Below are 19,645 nucleotides of genomic sequence, written 5' to 3' on the forward strand. Positions count from 1 at the left end.
TGCATGTTCCATTGGAAATGTTTGTTTTGGAGAGAATTTTTTTCCCGAGGAATTTTGGTTTTGATGGGAGGGGATTTTTGCACTTTCCAGGGAGACTGTTATAGATGTGGTTGGGGAAGGAGGATGTTTGCTTTTGTAGTGTTGGCAATGGAACTGTAGAATGGAAGGACTGGGCAAGCTGGTCAGAGGTTGGGAGAGAAGGGGTCGATGGCTGGGGGAATTACAGGAAGGAGAGTGAAAATGTAGTGTGAGTTGAAAGGATTAGAGTCAAAAATAAGAAACCTTGCAGACCTTTTAGAATAGGAATTAAGAGTCATAGAATCATAGAATCATAGAATCATAGAATATCAGGGTTGGAAGGGACCCCAGAAGGTCATCTAGTCCAACCCCCTGCTCAAAGCAGGACCAAGTCCCAGTTAAATCATCCCAGCCAGGGCTTTGTCAAGCCTGACCTTAAAAACCTCTAAGGAAGGAGATTCTACCACCTCCCTAGGTAACGCATTCCAGTGTTTCACCACCCTCTTAGTGAAAAAGTTTTTCCTAATATCCAATCTAAACCTCCCCCATTGCAACTTGAGACCATTACTCCTCGTTCTGTCATCTGCTACCATTGAGAACAGTCTAGAGCCATCCTCTTTGAAACCCCCTTTCAGGTAGTTGAAAGCAGCTATCAAATCCCCCCTCATTCTTCTCTTCTGCAGACTAAACAATCCCAGCTCCCTCAGCCTCTCCTCATAAGTCATGTGCTCTAGACCCCTAATCATTTTCGTTGCCCTTCGTTGTACTCTTTCCAATTTATCCACATCCTTCCTGTAGTGTGGGGCCCAAAACTGGACACAGTACTCCAGATGAGGCCTCACCAGTGTCGAATAGAGGGGAACGATCACGTCCCTCGATCTGCTCGCTATGCCCCTACTTATACAACCCAAAATGCCATTGGCCTTCTTGGCAACAAGGGCACACTGCTGACTCATATCCAGCTTCTCGTCCACTGTCACCCCTAGGTCCTTTTCCGCAGAACTGCTGCCGAGCCATTCGGTCCCTAGTCTGTAGCGGTGCATTGGATTCTTCCATCCTAAGTGCAGGACCCTGCATTTATCCTTATTGAACCTCATTAGATTTCTTTTGGCCCAATCCTCCAATTTGTCTAGGTCCTTCTGTATCCTATCCCTCCCCTCCAGCGTATCTACCACTCCTCCCAGTTTAGTATCATCCGCAAATTTGCTGAGAGTGCAATCCACACCATCCTCCAGATCATTTATGAAGATATTGAACAAAACGGGCCCCAGGACCGACCCCTGGGGCACTCCACTTGACACCGGCTGCCAACTAGACATGGAGCCATTGATCACTACCCGTTGAGCCCGACAATCTAGCCAGCTTTCTACCCACCTTATAGTGCATTCATCCAGCCCATACTTCCTTAACTTGCTGACAAGAATGCTGTGGGAGACCGTGTCAAAAGCTTTGCTAAAGTCAAGAAACAATACATCCACTGCTTTCCCTTCATCCACAGAACCAGTAATCTCATCATAAAAGGCGATTAGATTAGTCAGGCATGACCTTCCCTTGGTGAATCCATGCTGACTGTTCCTGATCACTTTCCTCTCCTCTAAGTGCTTCAGGATTGATTCTTTGAGGACCTGCTCCATGATTTTTCCAGGGACTGAGGTGAGGCTGACCGGCCTGTAGTTCCCAGGATCCTCCTTCTTCCCTTTTTTAAAGATGGGCACTACATTAGCCTTTTTCCAGTCATCCGGGACTTCCCCCGTTCGCCACGAGTTTTCAAAGATAATGGCCAAGGGCTCTGCAATCACAGCCGCCAATTCCTTCAGCACTCTCGGATGCAATTCGTCCGGCCCCATGGACTTGTGCACGTCCAGCTTTTCTAAATAGTCCCTAACCACCTCTATCTCTACAGAGGGCTGGCCATCTCTTCCCCATTTTGTGTTGCCCAGCACAGCAGTCTGGGAGCTGACCTTGTTAGTGAAAACAGAGGCAAAAAAAGCATTGAGTACATTAGCTTTTTCCACATCCTCTGTCACTAGCTTGCCTCCCTCATTCAGTAAGGGGCCCACACTTTCCTTGGCTTTCTTCTTGTTGCCAACATACCTGAAGAAACCCTTCTTGTTACTCTTGACATCTCTTGCTAGCTGCAGCTCCAGGTGCGATTTGGCCCTCCTGATATCTTTCCTACATGCCCGAGCAATATTTTTATACTCTTCCCTGGTCATATGTCCAAGCTTCCACTTCTTGTAAGCTTCTTTTTTATGTTTAAGATCCGCTAGGATTTCACCATTAAGCCAAGCTGGTCGCCTGCCATATTTACTATTCTTTCGACTCATCGGGATGGTTTGTCCCTGTAACCTCAACAGGGATTCCTTGAAATACAGCCAGCTCTCCTGGACTCCCTTCCCTTTCATGTTAGTCCCCCAGGGGATCCTGGCCATCTGTTCCCTGAGGGAGTCAAAGTCTGCTTTCCTGAAGTCCAGGGTCCGTATCCTGCTGCTTACCGTTCTTCCCTGCGTCAGGATCCTGAACTCAACCAACTCATGGTCACTGCCTCCCAGATTCCCATCCACTTTTGCTTCCCCCACTAATTCTACCCGGTTTGTGAGCAGCAGGTCAAGAAAAGCGCTCCCCCTAGTTGGCTCCCCTAGCACTTGCACCAGGAAATTGTCCCCTACGCTTTCCAAAAACTTCCTGGATTGTCTATGCACCGCTGTATTGCTCTCCCAGCAGATATCAGGAAAATTAAAGTCACCCATGAGAATCAGGGCATGCGATCTAGTAGCTTCCGTGAGTTGCCGGAAGAAAGCCTCATCCACCTCATCCCCCTGGTCCGGTGGTCTATAGCAGACTCCCACCATGACATCACTCTTGTTGCACACACTTCTAAACTTAATCCAGAGACACTCAGGTTTTTCCACAGTTTCGTACCGGAGCTCTGAGCAGTCATACTGCTCCCTTACATACAGTGCTACTCCCCCACCTTTTCTGCCCTGCCTGTCCTTCCTGAACAGTTTATAACCATCCATGACTGTACTCCAGTCATGTGAGTTATCCCACCAAGTCTCCGTTATTCCAATCACGTCATAATTCCTTGACATCACCAGGACCTCCAGTTCTCCCTGCTTGTTTCCAAGGCTTTGTGCATTTGTATATAAGCACTTGAGATAACCTGTTGATCGCCATAATAATAATAATAAGTCATAATTAAGTATCCAGGTATATATTTAGCCTCACACCTCACAATCCCATACACTGCAGCTGTAAACATGTATCAGGTACAATTCCTTTTTGTTGTCTTTACACTGAAAAACAGCCACTTTTATCCGTGGTTGTCTCCCTCCTGTAGTATTTAAAAGTTGTCCCACTTTTTTCACTGTAACAAATACTTAATTCTGCCTCAGTGCAGGGGACTGGACTAGATGACCTATCGAGGTCCCTCCCAGTCCTACATTTCTATGATTTATTGAAAGCATCAGTTGTTAAAGAAGATCAAAATAGGAGGGCAGCTCTGATTATGGGTCTCAATATTATGTGTCAATGAGATGCTACATCATCTTTTGGTGCTGGGCTGCAGTAAGGAGAAGAATCTGGAGTTTCTGTCCCTTGATACTGCACTCGTCATAGTATCTTGGCTCACAAGAGGGACAAGAGAAGAATTGTATCTGAAAGCAGTTCAGGTCCACAGTCAGCACTGTGTGTGTAGTTATGTAAAGTTTCCAAACCATTCCTATAAATGCCACCAAATAGACTGGGCCAGGATAGTGAATCTCTGTTGATGTCAAGACAGATAAAACGGGTGGGGCTATAGTTTTCCCCCCGGCACACTTTGAAACATTGGATGCAGTTCCCTGCACTTGGGAAGATTTTAAGACATTTCAGTGGAGAGATTTCATGCAAACTCTGTGTATTTTGTGTATTATGTATCTGTCTTTCCCGTTGGGTGGGAGGGGAACCAACAAGGTGATAGATATTCTTTTTGGCATAGGGGGCTCCCAGCTGGAAAACCTCTTACTCTAGCATCAGGTGCTACTGCTGCTCCACCTACTGATAGGAAAGACTAAGCCCCATACACTTCCCTAGCAGAGCTGCTCAAAGATTTTTTTGTCAAGGTATTTTGATGAAAAATAGCTTATTGACCAAAACAATAATTTCAGGAACAATGTTCCACTTTCTTAACAAAAAAAATTGAAATGAAAAAAAATTGAAGGGTTTTTTTTTTTTAGGCTTGAATTTTTTCTTTCATTTTCTAACCCTTTGTATTTATTTATTTTTACTTTTATCCCCTTTTCCAATGGAAAAAATAAAAAAGGAAAAGAAATTGAAGAGGCTAATCAAATCAAAACATTTTTGACTCATATTGAAATGTTAATTTAGTTTAATTTTAGATATTGTCATCAAAAAATGAAAGAGAAATTTCATTGAAGAATTTGAACGAGACAATTTTTTGCTTCTTTCACAAAAGTGGAATAAGAAAAGGAGTACTTGTGGCACCTTAGAGACTAACAAATTTATTAGAGCATAAGCTTTCGTGAGCTACAGCTCACTTCATCAGATGCATTTGGTGGAAAAAACAGAGGAGAGATTTATATACACACACACAGAGAACATGAAACAATGGGTTTATCATACACACTGTAAGGAGAGTGATCACTTAAGATAAGCCATCACCAGCAGCAGGGGGGGGGAAAGGAGGAAAACCTTTCATGGTGACAAGCAAGGTAGGCTAATTCCAGCAGTTAACAAGAATATCAGAGGAACAGTGGGGGGTGGGGTGGGAGGGAGAAATACCATGGGGAAATAGTTTTACTTTGTATAATGACTCATCCATTCCCAGTCTCTATTCAAGCCTAAGTTAATTGTATCCAGTTTGCAAATTAATTCCAATTCAGCAGTCTCTCGTTGGAGTCTGTTTTTGAAGCTTTTTTGTTGAAGTATAGCCACTCTAAGATCTGTGATCGAGTGACCAGAGAGATTGAAGTGTTCTCCAACTGGTTTTTGAATGTTATAATTCTTGACGTCTGATTTGTGTCCATTCATTCTTTTACGTAGAGACTGTCCAGTTTGGCCAATGTACATGGCAGAGGGGCATTGCTGGCACATGATGGCATATATCACATTGGTAGATGCGCAGGTGAACGAGCCTCTGATAGTGTGGCTGATGTGATTAGGCCCTATGATGGTATCCCCTGAATAGATATGTGGACAGAGTTGGCAACGGGCTTTGTTGCAAGGATAGGTTCCTGGGTTAGTGGTTCTGTTGTGTGGTGTGTGGTTGCTGGTGAGTATTTGCTTCAGATTGGGGGGCTGTCTGTAAGCAAGGACTGGTCTATCTCCCAAGATCTGAGAGAGCGATGGCTCGTCCTTCAGGATCGGTTGTAGATCCTTGATGATGCGTTGGAGAGGTTTTAGTTGGGGGCTGAAGGTGATGGCTAGTGGCGTTCTGTTGTTTTCTTTGTTGGGCCTGTCCTGTAATAGGTGACTTCTGGGTACTCTTCTGGCTCTGTCAATCTGTTTCTTCACTTCAGCAGGTGGGTATTGTAGTTGTAGGAATGCATGATAGAGATCTTGTAGGTGTTTGTCTCTGTCTGAGGGGTTGGAGCAAATGCGGTTATATCGTAGCGCTTGGCTGTAGACAATGGATCGAGTGGTATGATCTGGATGAAAGCTAGAGGCATGTAGGTAGGAATAGCGGTCAGTAGGTTTCCGATATAGGGTGGTGTTTATGTGACCATCGCTTATTAGCACCGTAGTGTCCAGGAAGTGGATCTCTTGTGTGGACTGGTCCAGGCTGAGGTTGATGGTGGGATGGAAATTGTTGAAATCATGGTGGAATTCCTCAAGAGCTTCTTTTCCATGGGTCCAGATGATGAAGATGTCATCAATGTAGCGCAAGTAGAGTAGGGGCATTAGGGGACGAGAGCTGAGGAAGCGTTGTTCTAAGTCAGCCATAAAAATGTTGGCATACTGTGGGGCCATGCGGGTACCCATCGCAGTGCCGCTGATTTGAAGGTATACATTGTCACCAAATGTGAAATAGTTATGGGTCAGGACAAAGTCACAAAGTTCTGCCACCAGGTTAGCCGTGACAGTATCGGGGATACTGTTCCTGACGGCTTGTAGTCCATCTTTGTGTGGAATGTTGGTGTAGAGGGCTTCTACATCCATAGTGGCTAGGATGGTGTTTTTAGGAAGATCACCAATGGACTGTAGTTTCCTCAGGAAATCGGTGGTGTCTCGAAGATAGCTGGGAGTGCTGGTAACGAAGGGCCTGAGGAGGGAGTCTACATAGCCAGACAATCCTGCTGTCAGGGTGCCAATGCCTGAGATGATGGGGCGTCCAGGATTTCCAGGTTTATGGATCTTGGGTAGCAGATAGAATACCCCAGGTCGGGGCTCCAGGGGTGTGTCTGTGCGGATTTGTTCTTGTGCTTTTTCACGGAGTTTCTTGAGCAAATGCTGTAGTTTCTTTTGGTAACTCTCAGTGGGATCAGAGGGTAATGGCTTGTAGAAAGTGGTGTTGGAGAGCTGCCTAGTAGCCTCTTGTTCATACTCCGACCTATTCATGATGACGACAGCACCTCCTTTGTCAGCCTTTTTGATTATGATGTCAGAGTTGTTTCTGAGGCTGTGGATGGCACTGTGTTCTGCATGGCTGAGGTTATGGGGTAAGCGATGCTGCTTTTCCACAATTTCAGCTCGTGCACGTCGGCGGAAGCAGTCTATGTAGAAATCCAGGCTGCTGTTTCGACCTTCAGGAGGAGTCCACCCAGAATCCTTCTTTTTGTAGTGTTGGCAGGAAGGTCTCTGTGGGTTAATATGTTGGTCAGAGGTGTGTTGGAAATATTCCTTGAGTCTGAGACGTCTTGGGAGATAGACCAGTCCTTGCTTACAGACAGCCCCCCAATCTGAAGCAAATACTCACCAGCAACCACACACCACACAACAGAACCACTAACCCAGGAACCTATCCTTGCAACAAAGCCCGTTGCCAACTCTGTCCACATATCTATTCAGGGGATACCATCATAGGGCCTAATCACATCAGCCACACTATCAGAGGCTCGTTCACCTGCGCATCTACCAATGTGATATATGCCATCATGTGCCAGCAATGCCCCTCTGCCATGTACATTGGCCAAACTGGACAGTCTCTACGTAAAAGAATGAATGGACACAAATCAGACGTCAAGAATTATAACATTCAAAAACCAGTTGGAGAACACTTCAATCTCTCTGGTCACTCGATCACAGATCTTAGAGTGGCTATACTTCAACAAAAAAGCTTCAAAAACAGACTCCAACGAGAGACTGCTGAATTGGAATTAATTTGCAAACTGGATACAATTAACTTAGGCTTGAATAGAGACTGGGAATGGATGAGTCATTATACAAAGTAAAACTATTTCCCCATGGTATTTCTCCTTCCCACCCCACCCCCCACTGTTCCTCTGATATTCTTGTTAACTGCTGGAATTAGCCTACCTTGCTTGTCACCATGAAAGGTTTTCCTCCTTTCCCCCCCCTGCTGCTGGTGATGGCTTATCTTAAGTGATCACTCTCCTTACAGTTTTCAGAGTAGCAGCCGTGTTAGTCTGTATTCGCAAAAAGAAAAGGAGTACTTGTGGCACCTTAGAGACTAACAAATTTATTAGAGCATAAGCTTTCGTGAGCTACAGCTCACTTCATCGGATGCATCCGATGAAGTGAGCTGTAGCTCACGAAAGCTTATGCTCTAATAAATTTGTTAGTCTCTAAGGTGCCACAAGTACTCCTTTTCTCCTTACAGTGTGTATGATAAACCCATTGTTTCACGTTCTCTGTGTGTGTGTATATAAATCTCTCCTCTGTTTTTTCCACCAAATGCATCCGATGAAGTGAGCTGTAGCTCACGAAAGCTTATGCTCTAATAAATTTGTTAGTCTCTAAGGTGCCACAAGTACTCCTTTTCTTTTTGCGAATACAGACTAACACGGCTGCTACTCTGAAAAGTGGAATACTATTTCTTTTTTAATTAACCTAGTAGCAGCTCCTCTCCTTCTCCCACTCCACTTCAAACTCCCGTGACCAGTCAGCCCTAGACTTACCAGCCAAAAAGCACAGTGGCTTTTAAACATTTCCTCCACTGGGGAAAGGGAAAATGGTTTCTCCCTTTGTTTTTAGAAGGGGAGGGGGAGTGCATGCCTCTTTACTTTAAGCCCAGCAAAGCATGCTAGACGTCTAGTATACTTTGCTATAATGGGCATCCCTTGACCTTGTCTACACCAGTGGGGCAATCATTTTCAACACTACTTTGTGGGAAGCATCTTTCACACTCACTGTCACACAAAGCTTATTTTCCTAGTTCAGAAAAAGAAAGCTTTATAGTGGCAAGGAGTACACAGCATTCCAAGAGCAGCCTGTTAGCATTATGACCTAAGTAAGCTAATACACATGCTCAAGAACTATTCCGATCTCTACACATTAAATGGACTAAACAATTCGCATAGAATCTGGCATAAAACTTAGCATAAAATTATGAAAACAAATTTGGTGAAATACCATTTTTATTTGGAAGTGGATTTCAGTGTAATGCCTCTAAGGTGATGTTGCTAACAAGGCTAAGTAAATAATAATCATTTTTAAAGGTGAAATTGTTTTTTAACTTGACTGCGCCCCTATGAAAATCTGAAAATATATTTGTTTATTTTTGTCTATTAATTTTGGATAGTGACTTTGTACATTGGTAATCCAAAATGGTAATGCCTCGTGTGCCTCTAGATGGCAGGCTCTAATAGAAAATGTTAGCTTTCCATAGAGGATAATTGTAATGTGCTATTGTGCATACAGACTTGCCAGAATGTTTTGCTTTTGGAAACTGTTGTAAATTCTCTCCTCTCTGTTTCTGAATTCATTTTCAGGAAGACCTGTCATTCATACTGCTATTGCTGCTAGTGAGCTGGTGAGCTGCTAGTAACTCATGACATTAAATAAATTAGTAATTCCCAGATACAACACGTAGTCCCAAAAGCATGTGCTATTTTGTTCAGATATTTCACAGGTGAGTCCAGAAGATCATTTAGCACAAGATTTACAAGTTGTGCAGATCTTTTAACCCTTTAAAACATCACTATTACATACTAAAAATATCAAGATTAAAATCAGAGCTTCTGGCAACATTTCTCATGCTAATTTGTATAGTACCGTTTATCAAAGACACATAAACCCTGCTTTACCTGGGAACCAATCAGAGACATCAGTGTTGCAAATTGTCAGTGCCTCATTGCAAATGTAGGCCTATCTGTGCTGAAAAATCTATATCAGATTATACACAGTGCATGGCCCTTACAAGGAATCTGATCCACACTCCCTTACTTATTTATATGAATAATCCTGTTGATTAATAGATAGCAGGTTTAAAAAAAGATGTCAGGAGGACAGCTCATATAAGTACTACATGCGTGAGCAAGGGCTTACAGGATCTGCTTGGAAATGGAAATGTCAAAACCAGGCCTACAATACCATTTACTAATCACAACAAAGAAAAGTTTAGGGGAAAATCTCAAATAGTTCAAATTTTATAAATGACACTGCTTGTTAATAAGTTGTATCTCCCTCTCTATATCCTTTTAAACAATATTCTCAAAAGATCCTGTTTCTTGTCCCATTATGTTTTGAAAGAAGAGTCATTGCATTAGTTATAAAGCTCTGCATTCAGTGCAATCGAATAGAGCTCAGGGACTGGAAGTCAGAAAGTCAGAGTTTTGTTCTCACCTTTCTTCCACTGGCTTCCTCATTGACCATGGACAAGTCACTTGACCTCTGTTCCTCAGTTTCCCCATATATAAAATAGGGATGCCAATTCTTCTCCACCTTGTATGTGTTTTGAGATCTACAGATGAAAAAGCCCTATTTAAATACACAGGGTTATTATTGTAATTAAAGTGCCTGATACAAAATTACAGCATAGGCAACACTCACCTGACATCTGGTTTAGTCACAAACTCAAAATTAGGCCCAGGTATGGGAGAGGCTCTGCTAAGCTTTATTGTTATCTGCAGGTATAGGGACAGCGTTAGGAGTCAGAAGGTCCTGAATTCTAATCCTGGCTGTGTCATTAACTCATCATGAAGCCTTGGGTAAGTCACTTATACTTTCTGTTTCATCTGTAAAAGGGGGTTAACAAGTACTTACCTCTTACACAGGGATTACACAGGGATTTAAACACAGAGCAGTGTTTAAAACATATCAGAGAGGAGAAGGAGAACTCACTAGTTCTGGTGCTTGTATGTCACCATAGTTATTGGTGTCATGTGCCATAGTGACACTGCATCATCTTGCGTGATGAGATATGATCAGGTGAAGATAACTGTGCATAAGGAAATAAATTAATGCAAAAGGAGTTTGTCTCCAAACATGCCTATAGCCACCCAAACAAGTGTGTGTATGTATGTGTAGACACATAGTATGGAGTTGTGTAAGGAAACAACTTTTTCCCTCCCAACCACTTTCTTCATATTCACTGTGTCATGCTGGGGGAGAGGGAGAAAACTGAACAAACTCTGGTGAAGGAAGGTTTCAGAGTAGCAGCCGTGTTAGTCTATATTCGCAAAAAGAAAAGGAAGACTTGTGGCACCTTAGAGACTAACTAACAAATTTATTTGAGCATAAGCTTTCGTGAGCTACAGCTCACTTCATCAGATGCTCATGAAAGCTTATGCTCAAATAAATTTGTTAGTCTCTAAGGCGCCACAAGTACTCCTTTTATTTTTGGTGAAGGAAGGAAAACCTAGCAGCAGGGTTTCCTTTTCCCTTGGGAGGATGGGAGAGCTGTAGAGAACCCTTTGCTCTTTCCCTCTCTAGAGAATGGAACAAGCATATCTTCTTGTAGAAGAAAGGAGGCAGAAAACATGCCTTATAATGACAGACTCAAGTAGCTCAATCTATTTAGCACAACAAAGAGAGGGCTAAGGGGCAACTTGAGATCACAGTCTAGAAGTACCTACACGGGGAACAAATATTTAAGGATGGGCTCTTCAATGTAGCAGACATAGGTATAACATGATCCAATGGCTGGAAGTTGAAGCTAGACAAATTCAGACTAGAAATTAGAGGTATATTTTGAACAGAGAGGGTAATTAGCCATTGGATCAATTTACCAAAGGTTATGGTGGATTCTCCATCACTGGCCATTTGTAAATTAAGATGGAATATTTTTTAAAAATATGCTCTAGTTCAGACAGGAGTGATTTTGGTGAAGTTCTCTGGCCTGTACTGTACAGGAGATGAGACAAGATGATCACTATGGTTCCTTCTGGCTTTGGAATCTATGAAGATAGGGGATGCCAATCTTGGACCGTTCTGCATACCCTATCTAGTGCTGGTGCTTTTCCATAAACTCTCCAGTTCCCTCCCGCTTCCAATTTTCCCCCATGATGAATCTACATTTAAGCAGCCAGTGAAGAGGAAGGAAGAGGGGGAGCTGAACTCCCCCACACTCAAGAGAGAAAGGGCCCAGATACCAGAGTTGTGCATCAATATAAGAACCTTAAGAGACAAACTGAAAACAGACAAACTGAATAAATTTAAAGAAATCTACTTTGTAGAGTATGTCTCAAACAATATAATAAATATTTATCTACTATAATAATTTCTAAAGTCAAAAGAAAGCCCCAACATATGCAAGTGGCTCATTTTTTCTAAATTCAGGATGCAGCTATATCAGGCCTACACTCTGTTCCTAGGTGTATGACCTTGCATTTTAGTAAGAGAGACAGTGGGAGCTGTGGATGGTCATCAGCTTTGAAAATCAGACCCTTCAGGGGTGAAGTTGAACACCCAACAACTTATGATTCAAAATCTTTGACCTTAATCTTTCTGTCCCTTCTCGCACACAAAATGGGGATCATATCACTGACCTCACAGGAATGCTGGGAGGATTCATTAGTTAATTGGGCTTAGTATAATTTATGGCATGCAGGTTTTTGCAGCTGCTAATGAAGCACCAATCTTTGGAAAATTGCCCATAAAAGTTTTAGCTTCCAATGAAATAGAATCATCTCAGAATGGAAGTACTGTTTGCACTGGCAACTTGTTACATACATAGGTACGCTATGGGTTTTAGGTGATGTTAAGTTCTCCAAACAACCAGCCCTAAAGTAACTGATTCAAGATAGAAATTTGTTTATTACTATTGCTTATGTTACTCATTATTTCTGAGCACCCAAAAGTTGGGTAGGCCCTTGACAGTAACAGGTATGGGCAGGTCTACTCTAGAAGTGCTATATCAGCGCAGCTGCACCTTGTAGTACATCTGGTGAAGACACTCTATGCCGACAGGGGAGAGCTCTCCTGTCAGCATAATTACTCCACCTCTGCAAAAGGCGGAAGCTATGTTGATAGAAGAGCATCTCCTGATGACATAGCACCGGTACGGACAATGCTTAGGTCACTGTAACTTGTGTCGCTTGGGGGGAGGGAAGGTGTCTTTTTTCCCATCCCTAAGTGATGAAAGTTAGATCGACTTAAGTGGTAGTGTAGACCTGCCCTAAGATCTGGCCTCATAGAGTCTACAATCAATGTTCAGACGTGACACATGAGGATAATAAACCAAAGGTACAAAAGGCAGGGGGGACAGAGGTTACATGGATAAGATGATGTGGTTTCTCAGTTAAGGCATGTACACATCTTTAATGGTTTCACTGGGTTTTTTTTAATAGTTAATTTAGAAGCGACCCATACTTTGTAAAAACCCAATAAAATATGAATCTCTAAACTACCGTAGCTCATTAAAAATAATATATGTATGCATTCGTATTAAGTCTGATAGTAGCTATCCCTGACGGGTAATAAAATGAAATGTCATTTATGTTGTAATAAATGGCAGGATCTTAAGTCAATCAATCAATGTAATTTTAATAAAAAATAGGGAAAGGCAAATATCTTAGAGTCGTTCTTACCCACAGGAGTGCTTCATTGAGACTACTTGCCTGGCTAGGGCTGACTAAGGGCTTGTCTATATGGCAAGTGATTGTGCGGCAAGCCAGGGTGCAAATCTACAGTGGACCAGCTTGCCACGCAGTAGTGTCCCACATGGACATTACTACAGTGCACTTACAGTCCCAGATTATGGCTTAGCTATTATCACTTAAAGCATAGTATGCGAAACCGTGCCCTGAGACTTTCACTGCATTTTCACTTTCACTGCAGTGTCCACATGGGACTTTGCTGCGTGGCTGTGATTTACACCTTGCCTTGCTGTGCAGTAGTTTACCGTGTAGACGAGACCTAAATGTTTACAGGATCAGGCCCTTACATCTGTGGGTACTAAATATTTCTAATTATGGTGCTAGTTTTGGCAAGCTGGTTGCTTGTCCACCAGGAAAGGAACTAAGAACACTAACTCACTTCACATAGGCCACCACACCTGCTACTGATCTGGGCAGGAATCAAACAATTATCTTTGAGTCAAATGGTTCTTTATTTCTTTACAGAATTTCCTAGATCATTCTTAGCCTCTTTCTGCCTATTTTTTATTTTTCTATGATAATTTAAATTTCACACTTGCCACTAAGAAGGCTTACAATACAAGATCAGAAAGTGCAATAATTTATTTTGATTTATAAAAAATAATTGGATAGCCAGTGCTTAGACAAAACATATCAATTAAACAGGAAGGCAAATCAGGAACCTAATTATTAAACAACCAGGTTTCTGTCTGAGCTAAATGACTTCAAGTTTCTAACACTGGATGGCACTAAAGTACATAACATGAAGTCAACATGGGATGGAGAAATGGCTTGCTGCAATAGTAAGGCTTCCTTTCACATTGAATTAATGGATAAGGGTTTTTCCTGGTGTTAACCTCACTAAATATAGCATATGAGCTTAAGGTGTCACCCAAAGAGGATTTATGAATCATCTGCGAGGCCTGATTCAGTGATAATCCTGGCATTATCACAGTAACTGAGCAGACACTTGCTATAGTGTTGATCTAATAAAGTGTTTGAATTAAGATCTCAGCTGATTAGAAACTCTCTTTCAATATGATGCAGAATGGCCTTCCATCCACTACCATAATTGTGCTATTCTTGGCAACTGCACTTAGTGCAGTGTCAAAAATGCTCTTTAAATATGTGGGTGAGTTTAGTGCTTGTGAAAATGAGGGGCTGACCGGGACCTACCTCGGCAAGACATTTAAGCACATGTCTAACATTAAGCATGTGAGAAATCTCATGAGGGTCCAAAGTGAGGCACAAACTCAAGTGCCTTGTTGAATTAAGGCTGCCTCTTATGTGCATTACTAACAACTAACAAAGCCATGGGCGAGTGATGCAGATACCTCAAGTGAGCGCCAGTAAAACCTTTACCCCCCATCATGCTTTGTGCTGTGGTAAAATAAAATTATACAAAGTATTTTAGGAGAGTTTAGACAGTTTTAAAATATTTTATTAGCACTATTTGACATGCATTAGAAGTAAACACCCTAGACTTGTCACTTTGAGGAGCAAGAGAGAGTCAGGATCTGACTGCATCACTGATTACAATTGTGGTAGCAACCCTGCGGGCTGTTATATCACAGACCATTAATATTTTCTATTTGCTTAGACACAGAGGATATGTAATACAGTGGCTGGTCTGAGTGTTGCTGAATTTGACATACTTTGAGGGGAGCAGTTGTTGCTCTTTATTTTCCTTGCTAAGAGATGTGCTGTTGTCATTTCACTTTGATACTACACACTTTGAGATGTGTTGTTACTTTTGATTTTTGCACTAACTTACTAGGAGATGCTGTAATTACTTAGAAGATGTTGAGTACCTGGGGTCTGCTCAACTCTTCCATGATTGTAACCATTTCCTCGAGCCCTAGAAGGGAGTTGAGATTTATACCATAATAATAATTTGCATGTATGCAGCAATTTTTATCCTAAAATCTCAAAGGGAATCACAAACCTGAACTTAATTAAGCCTGCATCCCAACTCCACAGTGGGGATGGGTAATGTCCACTCTACAATGGTTTTGCAGTTTACTTCCAAACATGGGTTTAGTTATGATTTAAAACTCAGATGTAACCAATGGAGGATAGCTTGTCAGAGTGTAGCCTGGGTCTAATCATGGGTTAGCGAGTGGGCTTGGACTATTACTTTAACTTAAGAGTCTGACTTAGCCACCATTAATCTTCCTGAGTAATGCCCCACCCCAAGGCTATGTCTATATTGCACACCACTGGCAGTACATACACATGCCAGTGAAAGACTCTGGTGGAGGTGGGGGAGCAGTGGGGAAAGGCTCCACAGCAGGGAGCTGCCAGAGGCTTTCCCCCTCTGTCAGAGTCTTTTTCTGCTGCGGGGAAAGGTTTCAACTACCCCACTATTTATACCTGTTCTAGGGGAGGGGCATGTAGTATATGTACTCTACACACCACCAGTAGGAGTGTGCACTATAGATGTACATCAACAATATTCCGGTTGAGATCAGTGAAATTACTTCTGTAGTAATTTACTAGCCAGAGTGAGTGTGGCAGGATCTGGTGTACACACTTTAGCGTTAGCTTCTAGCCTGTGAACAGAGTTTAAGCACAGTCGCTCGTGTACTATACATGGGCCCTGTCTGTCTGGTATCCTTCCAATTTTACAGATGCATAAACTATAGACACGGCAAAATTAAGGATCTGATTCTACCACCCTTACTGAGATTGAGTAGAAGATGAGTTTGGCCCTACCATAATTCAGCAAAGCCAGAGAATGGGTCATTCATTGTCAGAACCAGGAACAAAAGTCAGAAGTCTGGGCTCCCCACTCTGTGCTGTAACCACCGGGTTATAACCTACTAGGAGCCCTGAGGAGTGTATGCTTACTCTATGATGCTGACCCCCATGTTGGCTGATACCATCTCCCCTTCCTTCCATGCTGTTCTGCTGAGAACTATCCTGTGGCAGTAGGTTTTACTTTATAAATGCCTGTTCTGTTTTCACTCTGTGAGTTATAAACTAACAGGCTGTGCACATTCACACCCCTTTCATTGCAAACTCTGCAGATAGAAGAGTATTTCTGAGAAGCACTTTCTGCTGATTATCTTATGTCTATCATTCATAATAAATCCTTCCAGAAACAACAAACACATAGAATACGGGTTTAAAGAGAAGGATTTTGATCATGCAGCAGAGCTTTCAGTAATTCACAGACAAAAAGCCAGCGTGACTTTAACATAGCATTTAAATTATCCAGTAATAAAATCTGACATCACTGACTCATTCCATTACTCCCTTCCCCCACCGAGAAGGCTTTGTGGCATGAGAAAAATGATGACTATTCATTTTTAGCAATACAGCTCTGCAACCCCGCGAGCTGCAAAACACCAGTGACTCATCGTCAGGGCATGCAGTTTCTTGTTGCATGCTATTTGCTATGACATGCTATCCATAAGACCCAGGGAGAATGTGCCTCTGGTTCTATTCTGTAGGTTGGAACTGTAAATCCTGGGAAATTACTGAAAATACGATCACTTTCCAACAAGTGCACAAAAACTGCATCACCTTTCTGGCAATGTTATTGTCCCCTGGGTAAACAATGACTCTATTGAAAAGGAAGTATAGACTGACAAATAGAAAAGGACTTCTCTCATTGCAAGAAGATCCTGTAGTATTTGCTCTAAATAGGTTGCACAGTTAGCTTTCAAAAGGGGGAGAGAGAAATAAATCAATCATAACGTTTCCTTAGCTTTTCCATGGAATAATTATAATAGATGCTCATGAATTTTTAGTAGAGTTTAAATTGAAAAGATAATAAATTACTTCTGAAATTACATTGCTTTACATATTTTTATTGGTTTAACGTATGATGAGAGTGTTTGTTTTTCCTTGTGTGCCTTTGACTGTTTTTGATGCACTGATTTTGTGTGACTCTCATGACAACAACCAGATAAAGAAATGAAAAAGTAATCAACCTGAGTGAAATTTCTCTCACCAGAAAAGATTTGGGGCCAAATTCTATCCTGACAATTGCATAACCACAACTACCTGCCCCAATTCTGACTCTCTCTGCCAAATTCATTGAGACACCACACTTCACATGCTCTGTGAAATGAGCCCCAGCAGGAGGCGTCAACGTGGGCAGGTTGCAAGCAATGGGCTGATTGCTAGTAACAGGAGTAATCTGGATAGGATAGGTTGTGGCAAGGAAAGAGGATGACCAGAACATGGACTCAGGACTTGATCCTGAATAATGCTGGACCTTCATGATTCCTATGGATATCAACAGATGGTTCACAGCATCACTCAGGACCAGGTCCTTAATTTGCAGCGTTAATGTGTTCTTGTTTTGGGCGACAGTTATGCCACTTTCTTAGCTAGAGCCAGAATTTGGCCCTAATTATTTCACAGAGAACAAAGAATGGGAATTTCATGTCCCCTTGGGAAAGACTTATGAGCGTCCTACCAAATACTGATATTGGTAAGTGATTTCTCCCTGCAAGGCAATCTAAGAATTGTAATACCTGTTCAGCTCACATTTAATGAGACATAAAAGGTTGCAAGACCTGACAATATGATTTTTTTCTATTTTTCTTCACTATCTGCCTATGAAATAAAAGTTGCAATAATCCCATTTTCCTAGATTGGGTAGTTAAATCTAGAGTTATTATTATTATTTATTATTTATTACCTATCATGCACCACAGGGGTGTGTGTGAGGTGCTTTATAGGGAACCTAAATAGCAGGGGGATCATTTGTATGGGGAAAGGGGAGCAGTTGCCCCAATTTTTTTCTGAAATCTCATTCCTGGTAAAATAGATAAGGCCTGTGCTACAAGGAGCTCCAGCTGACAGTATCATGACTGTACATGCAAGGAGGTGATGCAAGAATGCATGTCATAGTGTTGTCTAGCTTCATCTGAGCCAGTGGAGGATTGAAACTGACAAGACTCCTGCCCTCTGAGCCTTACAGAACAGGAAACCTGTCTGGTTATATCGTCAGTTGGATGACATAAACCAAGCCAGCCAGGAAAATGAGGAAATGCGCATGTCTGGGTTTACAGAGAAACGGATTTATGGAAGCCAGTGGGAGCTGTTGGGTACCCTGCATTTCTTTACGTCAGGCCAACAAAGTGCATGAACTGGGGATTTAAGACTGCTGGAGCAACCTTTCTACTGGGGGACTAATTATTTGTTTTGTTATCTTTAGCTGAGGGGAGACGGTGTTTCAAATTTTAACCACATCCACTTTGATCGTGTCCTCATGCTATGAGTACTGAGAAGCAATGATTTGAAATGAGCTTGTAATATCTTCATACTAAGACATTAGCCATTCCATTCCATGCCAGTTTAATCAAGAAAATCATCAGAAAACATAATAGGGAGACCTTCCACTGTTAATGAAGAGCAGTGGTATATGCTAGACCCTAATACAAAACCAAACTGAGCACATTTATTGTTAGCATGGAGAAGGCCGGAAGGAAAATTAATGATCCCAAGTATTGTTTTAGGCACAGTTCTAACTCCCATTAGCTTCAGTGGAAATGGGATCAGGCCCACAGCTGCCATTTTGAACTGGGTTTAGTTTTCAAAACGTTACCCAGATGCTTAGCTCTTAAGTGTCCCTATTTCTATGTTGTAATTAACTACTTTTAGTATTCACAGGATTGACTCGTCTGCTTGTTATGTTTCCATCTGAGGCTGCTATGCTAATATATTACTCCTAGACTGAGAGGTGGATTGGTGAAGATAATCAAGAAGTAGAGTGAATTTCTGGCTCTACTGAAGTCAATGGCAAAACTCCCACTGATTCTGATTTCAACACTTAACCGAGCTCATTGCTTCACGCAAAACACACATCTCGACCTGCCAAGGCACAAATGTGCAGGGTGAGGTAGGACAAAGCCCCACAATGAAGGACACTGAGAATTAATAGTAACCTTTAGGAAACAATATGATTTTTAAATAACATGGGAATTAGGAACTATGTCCAGGATAGTCTTGTCATTACATTACTGGACTAAGTGAACTCAGCATAGAGTGTAAGACCTAGGAACAAAGGTGGTTTAATTCTGGTTCTGACTCTGTGCTCCATTAGACATTGGCTGAAACGTTCACATGGGACCAAGCTAATCCCAAGTCCATTGGAGTCAATGGAAAGATTCCCATTGACTTCAGTGGGTCTTAGATCAGGTCCGTAGTTATGCACCTAAGACCTGATTTCAAGAGTCAGTGAATATCTGCAATTCAGTCAGAGCTGCAGGTACTCAGCACCTCTTAAAATCAAGCCTCAAGCCACTGTTATTTAGGCACCTAACTTTAGGGGCCCAGCTGTAAAAATGATGAATTTAGCTTTTCTGCCTTAGTTTCCCCAATTGAAAATGTAAATAATATTATCTATCTTATGAGGATGATGTGATATTATTTGTTTATGGTGGGGGAAGGGGAAGTAAAGAGAAGTGAGAGGACCAGAAAGGTAATACTATGCAAAGAGAGCAGAGGGTGATGTGAATGGAGGAGTAAAGGAGATGGAGAACAGAAAAAGAGACACAAGAGGGAAAAGATAACATACCATGGATATGCAAGGATAGAATCAATGTGGAAGAGAATGAAAGGAAGTGGGCTGTGGTTGGTTAGAATGGGTGAGAGGTAGGAGGAAATAAGCAAGGCAAGACATATCTTTTAGG

Source organism: Dermochelys coriacea, chromosome 5, assembly GCF_009764565.3.
Source record: "Dermochelys coriacea isolate rDerCor1 chromosome 5, rDerCor1.pri.v4, whole genome shotgun sequence".
Lineage (NCBI taxonomy): Eukaryota > Metazoa > Chordata > Testudines > Dermochelyidae > Dermochelys > Dermochelys coriacea.